At 44.1% G+C, this 14060-nt stretch overlaps 1 long non-coding RNA gene across 1 annotated transcript; it reads right to left on the bottom strand.

The window, feature by feature from the left end:
* Positions 1-3930: 3930 nt before the first annotated feature.
* On the bottom strand, positions 3931-5791 carry LOC118076048 (uncharacterized). Its single transcript, XR_004691463.3, has 2 exons — positions 5498-5791; positions 3931-4640 (listed from the first exon to the last, which is right to left on the bottom strand). It is a non-coding gene; the product is annotated as an uncharacterized LOC118076048 (long non-coding RNA).
* Positions 5792-14060: the final 8269 nt, after the last annotated feature.

Here is a 14060-nt window from a genome sequence, read left to right as displayed (position 1 = left end):
AGACTTGGAACTTAAAATGGGATAGACTTGGGGTGGGTTGAAAAAATTGGTAAAATTGTATTTAGGCTGGTTGAAAAACGGTATTGAAATCTCGGCTTGATAATGGAAATGCTGAACCGAATGGGGGAAAGAATCCAGGGGAGAGGAGGAGGTATCTAGGATAATAAGGTTAAGAGGTACGAGTAGAGATTTGAATAATCATTTGATATTTCTTGTGGGGGAGGGGGAGGAAGGGCTAGGGAAAAAAATCTTAGGTTAGCATAACAGAAATTGTATGTTTAGTTAGGTAGTTGGGGGGATATCTACCTCTCTCTCTCCCTGTTATCCTGGAACCTCTTGTGGCAGGGGGGACTCTGGGGGGGAGGGGGTGGGGCGGAGGGAAGCCCAACTACAAAATGGATCACCTTTGGATGGTCACTTCCCATGGGTATCCCTTGTGGCAGGAGGGGGCCTGTGGAAAGGGGGCACGAAGAAGGTGGAAATTGTTGGATAGCCTGAATAAAGAGTAAGAATTGAATTTAAGAGCAAGAAACCCGCTATGATTAATATTAGGAAATTATGAAAACCAGGAAGAAGGGATCTGAGGAAGTCACAAAAATAAGGTTTAACAAAGTAAGAGACTGAAAAATGAGATATTTTAACTGCTTGTTTGTTTTTCTTTTTGTGTTTTCTTTTTTTCTTTTTTCTTCCTTTTTTTTGAATTTAATGGGATTATATATAAATAGTTGGGGCGGACTCCAAACCGTATCTCTCCTTGTCGTCCTAGGGCCTCTTGGTGGCAGGGGGGGGGGCCTCTGGGGGAAAGGAGGGGGGGTGAGGACAAACCCATCTATAAAATGGACTACATTCAACTCTCATCGTCCATGGGATTCCCTTGTGGCAGAAGGGGGCTTGTAGAGGGAGGGAGAGAAGGTGGGTGGATATGTTCTGTATGTTTTTGTTTTTTGTGTTATTATATAAAATTAATAAAAATCATTTTAAAAAATTTAAAAGCTAGATTGAATCAGAGCAGCACACGGAAACGCCATTTACCTTCCCGCTGTAGCGGTCCCTATTTATTTACTTACACTTTGACGTGCTTTCGAACTGCTAGGTTGGCAGGAGCTGGGACTGAGCAACAGGAGCTCACCCCACCATGGGAATTCAAACCACCGACCTTCTGATCGGCAAGCCCTAGGCTCTGTGGTTTAATCCACAGCGCCACCTGCGTCCCCTATCAATATCTATTAGTGAGATCTAAATGGAACTGCCAAGTTCAAAGGCAGTATAAGAACATAAGAAGAGCTAAAATATGCAGGGATTTATGATATGTAAAAGGGACCATGGAAAGAGAATAAGGGAAGTCATTGATATCTTAAGGATGTAAAAATGAGGACAGTGGTACCTCGGTTTAAGAACAGCCCTGTTTACGAACTATTCGGCATACGAACTCTGCGAAACTAGAAGTAGTGTTCTGGTTAGTGAACTTTACCTCGGTCTATGAATGGAAGCCGAACGGTGGAAGGACATGGGCGGTGGGAGGCCTCATTAGAGAAAGCGTGCCTCGGTTTAAGAACGGCTTTGGTTTTTTGAAAGGACTTTTGGAACAGATTAAGTTCGTAAACTGAAGTACTTTACATTGTGAAACAGAAAAAATTAATAAAAATTACAAAAATACAGTAAAGTGTTGACCCCAGATTGTGCTGACAAGCAGGGATGTGATCCTCAAATGCTGTTGGACTCGAACTCCCATCTTTCTTGGATATTGGTCATGTTGGCTGGAGCTGCAGGGAATTGGAGTCCAACAACAGCTGCCCACAGCTTCCCCATATAAGAAGAGGCTGCTGGATCAGGACAATGACCCATCTAGTCCAGCCTCCTGTTCTCACAGTGGCCATCCAGATACCACAATAGGAAGCTCACAAGCAGGATTTGAGCATGAGGGACTCTCCCCTCCTGTAGTTTCCAGCAACTGGCAGTTAGAAGCACTGCTGCCTTCTGTGGGAGCACAGCATAGCCATCATGCCTAGCAGCCATCAATAGCCTTATCCTCCACATTTTCCCCCAATCCTCTCCTGAAGACTCCCAAGTTGGTGGCCATCACTGTATCCTGTGGGAACGAGTTCCATAGTTTAACTATGCGTGGTTGGAAGAAATGCTTGAATCTCTTCTATATCATCCAACATTCATTACTGGATGTCCACGAGTTCTAGTATGATGAAAGAGGTAGAAATTTTTTATTGGCTTTCTTTGCGCAATGCATAATTTTATAAACTGGATGGAATTTGATTACATGAAGCCAAGCCTGATTTAAGTAATTGCCCATCTATGCAAATACTGTCCTCAGTACTACCTCAAACACTCTGGCTGAGATCCAAGGATGTGCTTGTGATGCAGTATCACATGCTTATCACACCTAACACCCATGCTCAGAAGGTGAGCTGGTATATGATGGCCAGAAAAACACTCCAAGTGATACTGTGGCAGATAAGTGTATTATTTACACAACATGACTTTGGAAGTTATGTGTGAAATCTAGGTACCCATGACTTTATATGTGAAAATAATTAAATTGTAGCAATATGATGTGGGAGAGCAAAGAGCTAAAAGAAAAGAGGGCACTCATCAGCACCAGTAGAAGAGGTGATGATGAATGAGGAAGTGGGGAGAGAGGGGGTAGGGGGAGATTCACTCGGGAGAACACCATAATTCAAGAGGCTGGGTTCTAAAGCCCCCCTCTCTCTAATACTGAATAAAAAGCAGATGGTAAGGACATTCCTTGTCTTTGTACATTCCTTGGCAACCAGCCATGAAAGTTGCTGGCAGCAGCCTGACAATTGGTTGCTCAGATTGCACCTGAATCAGCCCCACATTTCTCACACGGCCCCAGCCTTTTCCAATTTTTCACCCAACTTGAATGAATACATTAATGCAAGGGGTGGACAAGAAAAGTCATTCTGGCTGGAGTTGCAGGGAATTGGAGCCCAACAACAGCTGTCCACAGGTTCTCCCCATCAGAAGAGGCTACTGCAGCAGGGCAATGGCTCATCCAGTCCAGCATCCTGTTCTCACAATAACCAACCAGATCTCCCAATTGGTAGCTCACCATCAGGATTTGACCACCTGAGTGACTCTCCCCTCCTGTTGTGTCTAGAATCTGGCATTCAGAAGCACTGCTGCCTTGAATTGTGGAGGCACAGGAACACCATCATGGCTACTGGCCAACCCTCTCTTAAAACCACCCAAGTTGGTGGCCATCACTGCCTCTTGTGGGAATGAATTCCATAGTTTAACTATGTGTGGTTTGAAGAAATGCTTGAATCTGTCCTGATGCTAAGCTGATGCCAAACATATTGATTTGCTTTGGACCACATCAGCAAGGCTGAGTGGGGTGGGTGGGTCTTGTTGTCTGGGCAGCTCAGAACATCCATACAAATTGCCCAGGCTTGCACTCTGGAGAAGTCACGTCAGTGTTGCTAAAACAGTAGTTTGACTTCAGCCCAAGACGCACACCCCATTGTTTACAAGACAGATGAATGCCAATAAGAACAGATGAGCTGCCTCAGGGACCCCCTGAACCCTTATATCTCAGCTCAGTCACTGAGATCATGCAGGAGGACTGTTGGTCATTTCCTGAGTTGGCGAGACTCAGTTGACAACAAAGAGGAGATCCACTGAAATTTAATAAATGATCATCAAATATCTGGTTAAAGAGATATTAACAGTCTATGGCTTTTTAATGTGTGTGTGCTGGCTGTGTGTGTTATCACTTTGCTTTGCTTTTGTCTTTGTTTTATTATGTATTTTGTGTTTTCAGTTTGAGTTTTTATGTTGTGAACTACCCTGTGATCTTTGGGTGAAGGGCAGTATACAAATTTAATAAATAATGATGGTTGTGAATGGATGGGTGGTGATTTCATAGAAGACAAACCAAACCAACAGCACAAGGCATTGCCACAAATTCAGATTTATTCATTCATATCCCAGACACCATGGAGAAAATGAAAGCACCATCTATTTGCAGAAAAAAAGACTCTTTCATTTGGATTTTTGAGGCCGATTGAAGAATTTCAGTTTCATGGGGGGATACAGGAATGAAGCTGGAGGCGTCTAACTGTGAGGTTAACTCAGGAAGGCAACAAGCAGACATTAAATATATATTTTTTGACATTGATCTCAATACCTCAGGTTTTGGGCTGGCAAACAGCAAGCTGGCTTTCGCTTCTGGGTGTTAGGATTTCTATCAAGCTTCAGATCCAGAGCCCATTTAATATTTTCTAAAGTGCTCAGAACTTGTACTGCTGGCAAGTATAGCGAGACTGGTTGCAATAACCCCGGCTAGAGCAGCAACATGGGGAGCAGCCACATCTAGAACAGCAGCTACGTCTGTGGCAGCAGCAGGGAGAACAACCACATCTGGAACAGCTGCTGCGCCCCTGGCAGCAGCAGGGAGAACGGCCACATCTGGAACAGCAGCTACGCCTGTGGCAGCAGCAGGGAGAGCTGCCACATCTGGAACAGACTTGGCGGCTTTGGCAGCAGCAGGGAGAGCTGCCACATCTGGAACAGACTTGATGGCTTTGGCAGCAGCAGGGAGAGCTGCCACATCTGGAACAGCAGGAACTCTGGCCTCCACAACAGGACATTTTGAGGGAATGAAGCTGAAAGAAACAAATAAGGATTTACTGTAATCAAACCACGGTATGTTCACTATGCATTGTTCAATATGTGTGCATCTTGGAAATAATGATTTTCCTAAAGTTCTTTTCTGTTCAGCATTATTTATGTCTATATAATATTTTAGCTTTTTCAGATGAATGTCAAATTGTAACATTTAATTCGTTCTTATTCAGTATCCTCAAATCTTACCACTTGAGATTTTAATATGCAATCAAAATCAATAGTTTGAATATGATTCCCTCCCCACTCCTTCTGAATTTGAAACCTGAGCAACTTAACACTTTCAGTCTGTTGCATATTATTTAAGCAGCCTTCAGATATGTCTACTTGCTTTCCGATGCATTCAAAGAATGTTGCATACCAACCCTCAAATGTTTTTCAGATATGCAATTCCCTTTGCAGCTCTAGATTGTTCTGGATGAAGCCAATTGCATATGGAGCAATCCAAGGATACTTCGACCCAATCTGGCCAAGTCCAGTATCAACTTTAATCTGCCCCTTTAAACTGAAAATCTGACTAGATCCAAAACAAAGCCCTCAGAACGATCCCATGGATGTCACACTTCCTTGAGTTTGGCCTATCCAGTATTAGGTCAATATTCAGAAACTATCTGAATAGTCTCAGAAGATTTAAATAGTTGCCATCAGAAATGTATGGTTCTCAATCACAGCAAAGAGCACATCAAAAATCAAGCTGTAAAGTAGACAGCCGGATGGATCTGATCCTTAAAATATTTTTGGTAGAGCCACCCAGTAACACAAATTTCAGGACTGGGGTTCTGGAAGACATTCTAAGCTACCTAAATTATCAGTTTCCCAGCAATTGAATTCAACTTACCTTGTACAGCAGTCAGAACCTGTCAGCTCAATGGAGATTCAAGTCAACGAGTGAAGAGCTCAGAGACAGAGGTTCCTTTTGTAGAGCTCCAAGAGCCCTGCCTCCTTGAAAATGAAGCACCACCAATGAATGGACACATGCTTCATTGCTACTCAAAGCACATGTCTATGTGTTGCATCCACTATCTACCAATCACATATTCATTGAGTTTATCCACATCTTGCACTATGACAGCATTTCCCCAAGGTCTGTAATTAGGCACCATTTGATGTTTACCACGCTATAATCTTCACATCGCACACACTCTTGGGGAGGTAACTTCAGAAGTGTGGTTTCTTGAATAGCAACACTGGGAAGAATGGAATGGACCTCCTCACTGGCTCCATGTGGCTGAACATCCCCATGACACAACAGCGCAGGGTTGCTCAGTAGTTTGTTATTCCGTCTGAGCTTCATTGCTTGAGCTCATAAATTCCTTTTAATCTAGGTGCTGTGATTAGTAATACGTGTTCAGTTTTATACGTCAAAAGGGGGAAGTGAGATCAACATCTCAAAGACATCAGGGTATTTTTTTCTTCCTCTTCTGTGCCCTCCCCCCCACCCCAAAATGATACCATAAAAATGTAAGAAGAATCTACTGGGTCAACTCAATGGCTCATCCAGTCCACTATCTAGTTCTCACAGTGGTCAACCAGATCTGCCCATGGGAAACATGCAAGCAGGATTCAAGCACAATAGGACCCTCTCCTCCTGTGGGCTCCAGCAATAGATTTTTGTGTTTCTCACTGTACCATCAGAGTGCCTGCGTTACGTTCTGCATCATACAAGAAAATGCCAGCTGGCTACCAAAAGACTCATATCCTCATCTGCTTTCACAAATCTATGTGGCATTTTTAGTAGCTTCTCTCTGGGTGAGGATGGAGAACATGTCAATATTGGCTTAAAAGCTGCTGTATTGGTTATATGTCCAATGATTTGGTTACATGAGTATACACAGGATTGTAGCCAACTAGGTTATATAGAGAACAGACCTATGCAAATCAAAGAATCCAAGTCCAGCTCTGAATTTAATGCTATGCGGGTTATTTCCTTGCACACAGCCCACAAAGATAGAAGATAGGTGTCAAGGACTGGGCAGAGGAGGAATGGTGGAGACCCCCTCCCCAGCCTGATGCTTCCAGAGAAGAGGAAGATAGTTCGGAATTACAACAGAGGTTTGAGGGAGGTCACAGCTCAGAGGCAGATGAGGTGAAATGATGGGAAATAATGAGGAGGAGGAGGAGGAGGAGGAGGAGGAGGAGGAGGAGGAGGAGGAGGAGGAGAAGAAGAAGAAGAAGAAGAAGAAGAAGAAGAAGAAGAAGAAGAAGAAGAAGAAGAAGAAGAAGAAGAAGAAGAAGAAGAAGAACCAGGGAGTGACAGCTGATGGACACAGTGTCCTTGGAAAGCATTCCAGACGCCCCTATCCCAGAGCCCAGCAAACATTGAAAGTAGGAGAGCAAAGAGCTAAAAGAAAAGAGGGCACTCATCAGCACCAGTAGAAGAGGTGATGATGAATGAGGAAGTGGGGAGAGAGGGGGTAGGGGGAGATTCACTCGGGAGAACACCATAATTCAAGAGGCTGGGTTCTAAAGCCCCCCTCTCTCTAATACTGAATAAAAAGCAGATGGTAAGGACATTCCTTGTCTTTGTACATTCCTTGGCAACCAGCCATGAAAGTTGCTGGCAGCAGCCTGACAATTGGTTGCTCAGATTGCACCTGAATCAGCCCCACATTTCTCACACGGCCCCAGCCTTTTCCAATTTTTCACCCAACTTGAATGAATACATTAATGCAAGGGGTGGACAAGAAAAGTCATTCTGGCTGGAGTTGCAGGGAATTGGAGCCCAACAACAGCTGTCCACAGGTTCTCCCCATCAGAAGAGGCTACTGCAGCAGGGCAATGGCTCATCCAGTCCAGCATCCTGTTCTCACAATAACCAACCAGATCTCCCAATTGGTAGCTCACCATCAGGATTTGACCACCTGAGTGACTCTCCCCTCCTGTTGTGTCTAGAATCTGGCATTCAGAAGCACTGCTGCCTTGAATTGTGGAGGCACAGGAACACCATCATGGCTACTGGCCAACCCTCTCTTAAAACCACCCAAGTTGGTGGCCATCACTGCCTCTTGTGGGAATGAATTCCATAGTTTAACTATGTGTGGTTTGAAGAAATGCTTGAATCTGTCCTGAATCTGCCAACATTCAGCCTTATTGGATATCCGCAAGTAGTAGAATTACGAGAGAAGGTACAAATGTTTTTCTCTATTAGCTTTCTCCATGCAATGTATGATTTTATAAACTTGCAATGCCATGTCACCTCTATGGCAGCTTTCCTCTTGTGCTGGTCCCAGGGGTAATCCAATAAATGAGGTCCAAATCCAGTCCTCAGTCCAAAGAGTCCACATAGAGTCAGCCCAATGTAGCCAAAGCAGGGTGCAGGGCAGGAAGCCAGACAAGGTCAGGAACAGGAACACAGGCAGGATCTGGCAAACAGCAATGTTGCTCCCGCAACCTGGGGCAGAGTCTATCCCCTGACGACTCACCACCCGATCCCCTGACGACTCACCACCCTGTCTCGCCTGAAGGCAAGCACTCCTCCTGCGAGTACTCAGGTCTCTCCTCTCAGACCTGAGTATCTGCAGCTCGGGAGACACGGGTGGGTTACTAGACCCAGGAGCCACCTCAGCCTCTCCTGACCCAGCGGGTTGTGGGTCAGCTGTTGGTGATGACCTAACTGATGGCAATGAGGTATTTCCTACATCTGGAGCCAGGACAGGCTCAGGTCCCTAACTCGGCCCAGCTGGTGCTTATTGTGGGGGAATCTGTGCCAACTGAGGCTCCTCAGAATCAGGACCCAGACTTGGTTCAGCCGATGCCTGAGGCAGAGGATCCGGTGCAGACTGAGACTCCTCTGGTTCCGAGTCCGAGTCCCAGGCCATCACACCTCTACACTAAACTGTCCCAAATGTTGTGTATCTCTGAGAAGGAGGAGGATGGGCAAACAAGAAGAAAGGGTGTGGTCTTTCATGTTCTGCTTACTTGCACCTTGCTGTCCTCTGTTGAAAACAGAACTCTGTACCGGGTGGACTTTGGTTAGATGAAGCCAAGCCTGATTTTAGTAATTGCTCTTCTACGCAAGTACTGTCATCAGTTCTACCTCAAACCCTCTGGCTAAGATCCAGTGGTGTGCTTGTGATGCAATACCTCATGATTATCACACCTAACACCCATGCTCAAAAGGTGAGCTGGAAGTTATGTGTGAAATCTAGGCACTCATGACTTTATATGTGAAAAGATTTGGATTGTAACAATATGATGTAGCCTTTCAGCAAGTGTTTCCATTGTTCTGGTTAAAACCTTCACTCCTGGAGCCTTAGCAGCATAGTAAACAAACAATTCTTTTTCTGACCACCTTTCAAATGTTTGAAACATGCAGAAGATGTTTCCCCCACCCTGTTTGTCATGCTCAGGGGACCTGCAGTCCTCCAGATGTTGCTGGACTCTAACTCCCATCATTACCAGTCATTCTGCTTCTTCTGGGGGTTTATTTATATTTTCATGGGTTTCCCCCAACCTGTGGAGCAGATTTGAGGATGGTGCGGGTCACACACAGGGGTGGAGAGGGGAAAGTTTCATTGTCCCAGTGGGAGTTATTATGCTTATGGCCTGGGTTGGAAACTTCAACTGGTGCAGAATGTGCCAGCTACATTGCCAATGGAGGCATCTGTCTGATGGAGGCATCTCTTAATACCATTGTTAAAGCATATTCACTGGCTGCCCATCTACCCCTGAGGCAGGTTCAAGGTCCTTGTGTTCATTTTCAAAGCCCTGAACAGCTGAGGTCCAAGGTACCTCAGAGACCATCTGAACCCCCGGTACCTCATATCAGTCACTGAGATCATCTGCAAGATGAGCATTGTTGCTCACTTCCTGAGTTGGCAAGACTCACTTGACAACAGGAAACCAAACCATTAGTGTTATCAGCTCAGTTCAACAGGAACCTTCTGTTTCAACTTTTAAATCCCTCCTGAAGGCTTTTCTGTTCCACTAGGCTGAGGCTGGCAATTAGGAACACAGTCAAGCCTCGCCTCCCGAACGGTTCCGTTTTCAAATGATTCGGCTCCCGAATGCCGAAAACCCAGAAGTAAACGTTCCGGTTTTCAAACGTTTTTCGGAAGCCGAACTTTCGAAGTGGCTTCTGCTGAGTGCAGGAAACTCTTGCAATCAATTGGAAGCTGTGATTCGGTTGTCAAATGTTTCAGAAGCCTAACGGACTTCCAGAACGGATTACGTTCGACAACCGAGGTTTTACTGTACATGTTTCCACAAGAGTTTGCTGATCTCTCAGTTTGACTTTTTGTATGTTTTTTATTATTATTATATGGTATGTACAATTGTAAACTGTTGTGGTCTTTTTTATGAATACTGGTGTATATAGATAATTTTATAAAAATATAAATGTATTAGTAAGTGTTTTATATTGGTTCATCATCATCAAACCTTTTATTGGCATCACATACAAACATCCATAACAAATCAATACAGAATTACCACCTCCCCAGTGGCACAAAACATTAGCCAAAAGAAAAGAGGCAAAGCAGTCGATTGTCACATCACCAGGGAGATAGAATCATAAAATCATAGAGTTGGAAGAGACCACAAGGGCCATCCAGTCCAACCCCCTGCCAAACAGGAAACACCATCAAAGCATTCCTGACATATGGCTATCAAACCTCTGCTTAAAGACCTCCAAAGAAGGAGACTCCACCACACTCCTTGGTAGCAAATTCCACTGCCTGTTACACTCACAGTCGACAGGTCTTGCTTTGTCTTTTACTTTATCAGTCGCACTCAGTTGGATTTTATATTTAATGTTATAGTTGTATTTGTTGTATTCTATGTTGCTGTGCGAAAGTTGCTATGGCTATATGGCTAATGCAATAAACTTTGATTTGATTTGAAATTCCACTGCCGAACAGCTCTTACAGATCAGACATCTGCAATGTGTTTCGACAACAGAAAACCAAATAGAGATATTTAGTGACTAACTTGGTGAGCTCATGATCATTCCCCAGTAATAGAAAATGTATGACCTCCAACTCTGGTTTCCAATCGGGGATGCAGAGTTGGTCTAGGAATTGCTGGCGGACATCAGCATATACAGTGGTACCTCTACTTACGAATTTAATGTATTCAGAACGCACATTCGTAAGTAAAAAAAAATTGTATGTCGAATCCCATAGGAATGCATTGGGAGAAAAAAATCGTAAGTCGAAGCAACCCTATCTAAAAATTCGTAAGTAGAAAAAATCCTATCTAAACCACATCCAAGATGGCGGATGGAGCTCCATTCATAAGTAGAGTTATTCGTAAGTAGAGGTACCACTGTAGTTTACATTTAAGAACCATATGTGTAAGGTTTTCCACCAGGAGGTCTTCACATGGGCAAATTCTTTCTCCTTCCATCATGCCCAAGAACCTTCCCCAAAGGAGGTTTGATGGATTTGAGTTGAACCTGGCCAGTGAAAATGCCCTTCTTTCTTGGGGGTTAAGCAAGAACTCAAGATAATTGTGGTTAATTTCATGTGCCCAAGAAAGTTGAAAGTGAAGAGGGGAACATGTTTTCTCTGCTGCTACTGTTAGTTCCTGGCGTTCAATATCCCACAATCTATTTTTTATTATAGCCTTGGGAGATGGTAGGGACCTTGATCGCAAAAGTTCAGCCCAAGTTGCTGTACCTTTATGTTAAACTGTTGTAGCCCTGGGGAAGGAAAGGGGTCTAACAAAACTTCGCTGAGGAGAGGATCTTTATCTGTTGAAAGGCAGGTGTTTAGCCAGCATAGAAGAAATCTCACCCAGGCGACAGTCTCTACCTTGTGTTGACCTCACAAGGCTGCGTAGGGTTCACTTTGTGGGACAGCAAAAAGCTTAAAAAGGAAAGCTGCCTGCACTCGTTCAACCAGCTGGGTAAACCCTAGCAGGTCAGACTGGAATACCATAAAGCAATTGAGCTAGAATTTTGGCGTTGAAGACCTTAAGGGCAGAGGGGATATGTGAATTACCTCTTCTTATGAAGAAACACATTATAGCCTACATAGACATCTTACTGGCATTCACCACCATTGCACGCAGTGAGGACCATAGAAGCCTATGATGGAATGTAATTCCCAGGTACTTGAATTTAAATACCCGCTGTATGGGTTTCCCACCAAATACCCAGCTGTAGCTCTTACATGAAATCCCCAAAACCATTATTTTGCTTTTATCAAAGTTCATACACACTTTCATTCTGGACAGATAGTCAATGCCCTGACCCCAGGAAAATCAGAGGAGTATTACAGTATATCAAGTTCCTATTGGAAGACCGGTCAAATGCTAGAAGCTAGAACATTAGCAGTGGTGAAGTTTCTATCGGTGGTTGCAAGAATCAATGATCTCAACTCTGAGTTTGAACAAAATGTTTTTGAAACCTGAAGGCAGGATGTCCTTATTGGGTATCGCTTTGTAACAAATTGATGGGTCTTTGGACCGTAATAAAGATTGTTGTTGATAGTCAATGCAGGAATTTAACAATTGTTTTAAGCCAATTCTTGTCCGTGACAGAAGTGTCTGTCACAGTTGCTTCTCTGCAAAGAGGAAAGTTGTGTGGCCTCCCTTTGTTCTGGTTCTCTCTCCATCCTCCTCTTTTGTTAAGAAGTTTTGCCATAGCCACAGCATTGCTGTGGAATTGGCTAATGAGTGCAGAGAATTGATTGGCCAGAGTATGGGGGAATTTAGAAAAATACCTCCCATTGTCTCTCCAAGCATCAGAATATGAGTATGATAGGGATTTGATTTTTTAAAAAAAGAAAAAAAGTTTTCTGTTTTATGCTTTTATTGGAGTTTTGCCCCAACTTCCTCTGGAATGGCAGAGTTGCATTAGCAGGGACCTATGTACACAGAGGCACTGTGGGTTAAACCACAGAGTCTAGGGCTTGCTGATCAGAAGGTCAGCGGTTCGAATCCCTGCAATGGGGTGAGCTCCCGTTGCTCGGTCCCAGCTCCTGCCCACCTAGCAGTTCGAAAGCACATCAAAGTGCAAGTAGATAAATAGGGACCGCTCCGGCGGGAAGGTAAACGGCGTTTCTGTGCACTGCTTGGTTTCGCCAGAAGCGGCTTAGTCATGCTGGTCACGTGACCTGGAAAAACTTCTGCGGACAAACGCCAGCTCCCTCGGCCTATAGAGCGAGATGAGCGCCGCAACCCCAGAGTCGGACATGACTGGACCTGATGGTCAGGGGCCCCTTTACTTTTACCTTATGTACACAGAAGGGCAAAGAGCTGTGTTTTATTAGTTGCCCAGGCTGGAAAGCAGCCATTGGGCTGGAGAAGGTTTCTCCACCCATTCATAAACCAACCCTGGGAGAAGGTTTCTCCACCCATTCATAAACCAACCCTGGGATCCAATGTCACCCCATTTCACAGACACAGCAAGAACTTTGGATCATATTCAACCAAGGCCACATTCATACCATATGTCTCAAGTACTATGATACATCTTTAGCTGTCATGGGTTCCCCCTATAATTCTGGGAGCTGTCATTTCTTAAGGGTGCTAGGAGTTGTCATGGGATAGCCTATTCCCCTCCAGGAGCTACAATTCCTTGAGTTCCCCAGGTAAATGGATTGTTAAGCTCCCTTGGGAATTGACGCTCTGGGAGGGGAACAGAGGTCTCCTGACAACTCTCAGCACCCATAACAAATGACAGCTCCCAGGTTTCTTTGATGGAAGCAGTGACTATCAAAATAGCACCAGAGTGCTTCAGACATATTGCATGAATGTGGTCTAAGTTATTCCCAGAAGTCACCCACTGAAATTTAACAAATGGCAATGACCGCTCCACACATCAATGGGGAGCGACCTTTGCATGGTTGCACGCAGCCCCCTGATCCCAGAGGCGACTCCCTGGTATTTCGGGGCTGGTTTTAAATGTGTTTGTCAGTGGTGATTATTAGTTTCTTTTGCTTTTGTCTTTGTTTTATTGTGTATTTTGTGTTTCTATGTTGTGAATTGGATGAACGGCAGTACACAAATTTATTAATTGATGATGATGATGATGATGATGATGATGATGAATAGGTGCTGATTTCATGGGAAATAGACCAGACCAACAGTACAAGGAGCACTGTTGGTCATTTCCTGAGTTGGCAAAACTCAGTTGACAACAAAGAGGAGACCCACTGAAATTTAATAAATGATAATATCTCTTTAACCAGATGTTTGTATGATTAACATTCTATGGTCTTCTCTCTCTCTCTCTTTCTCTCTGCATGTGTGTGTGTGTGTATGTATGTGTGTTACCGCTTTATTTTACTCTTCTTTGTTTTATTATGTATTTTGTGTTTTCAGTTTGTGTTTTTATGTTGTGAACTACCCTGTGATCTTTGGGTGAAGGACAGTATACAAATTTAATAAATAATGATGGTTGTGAATGGATGGGTGGTGATTTCATAGAAGACAGACCAGACCAACATCACAAGGCA

The sequence above is a fragment of the Zootoca vivipara genome, chromosome 16, assembly GCF_965207765.1.
Source record: "Zootoca vivipara chromosome 16, rZooViv2.hap1.1, whole genome shotgun sequence".
NCBI classification, from domain to species: domain Eukaryota; kingdom Metazoa; phylum Chordata; class Lepidosauria; order Squamata; family Lacertidae; genus Zootoca; species Zootoca vivipara.
This window is presented reverse-complemented; position numbering and strand designations above follow the sequence as displayed.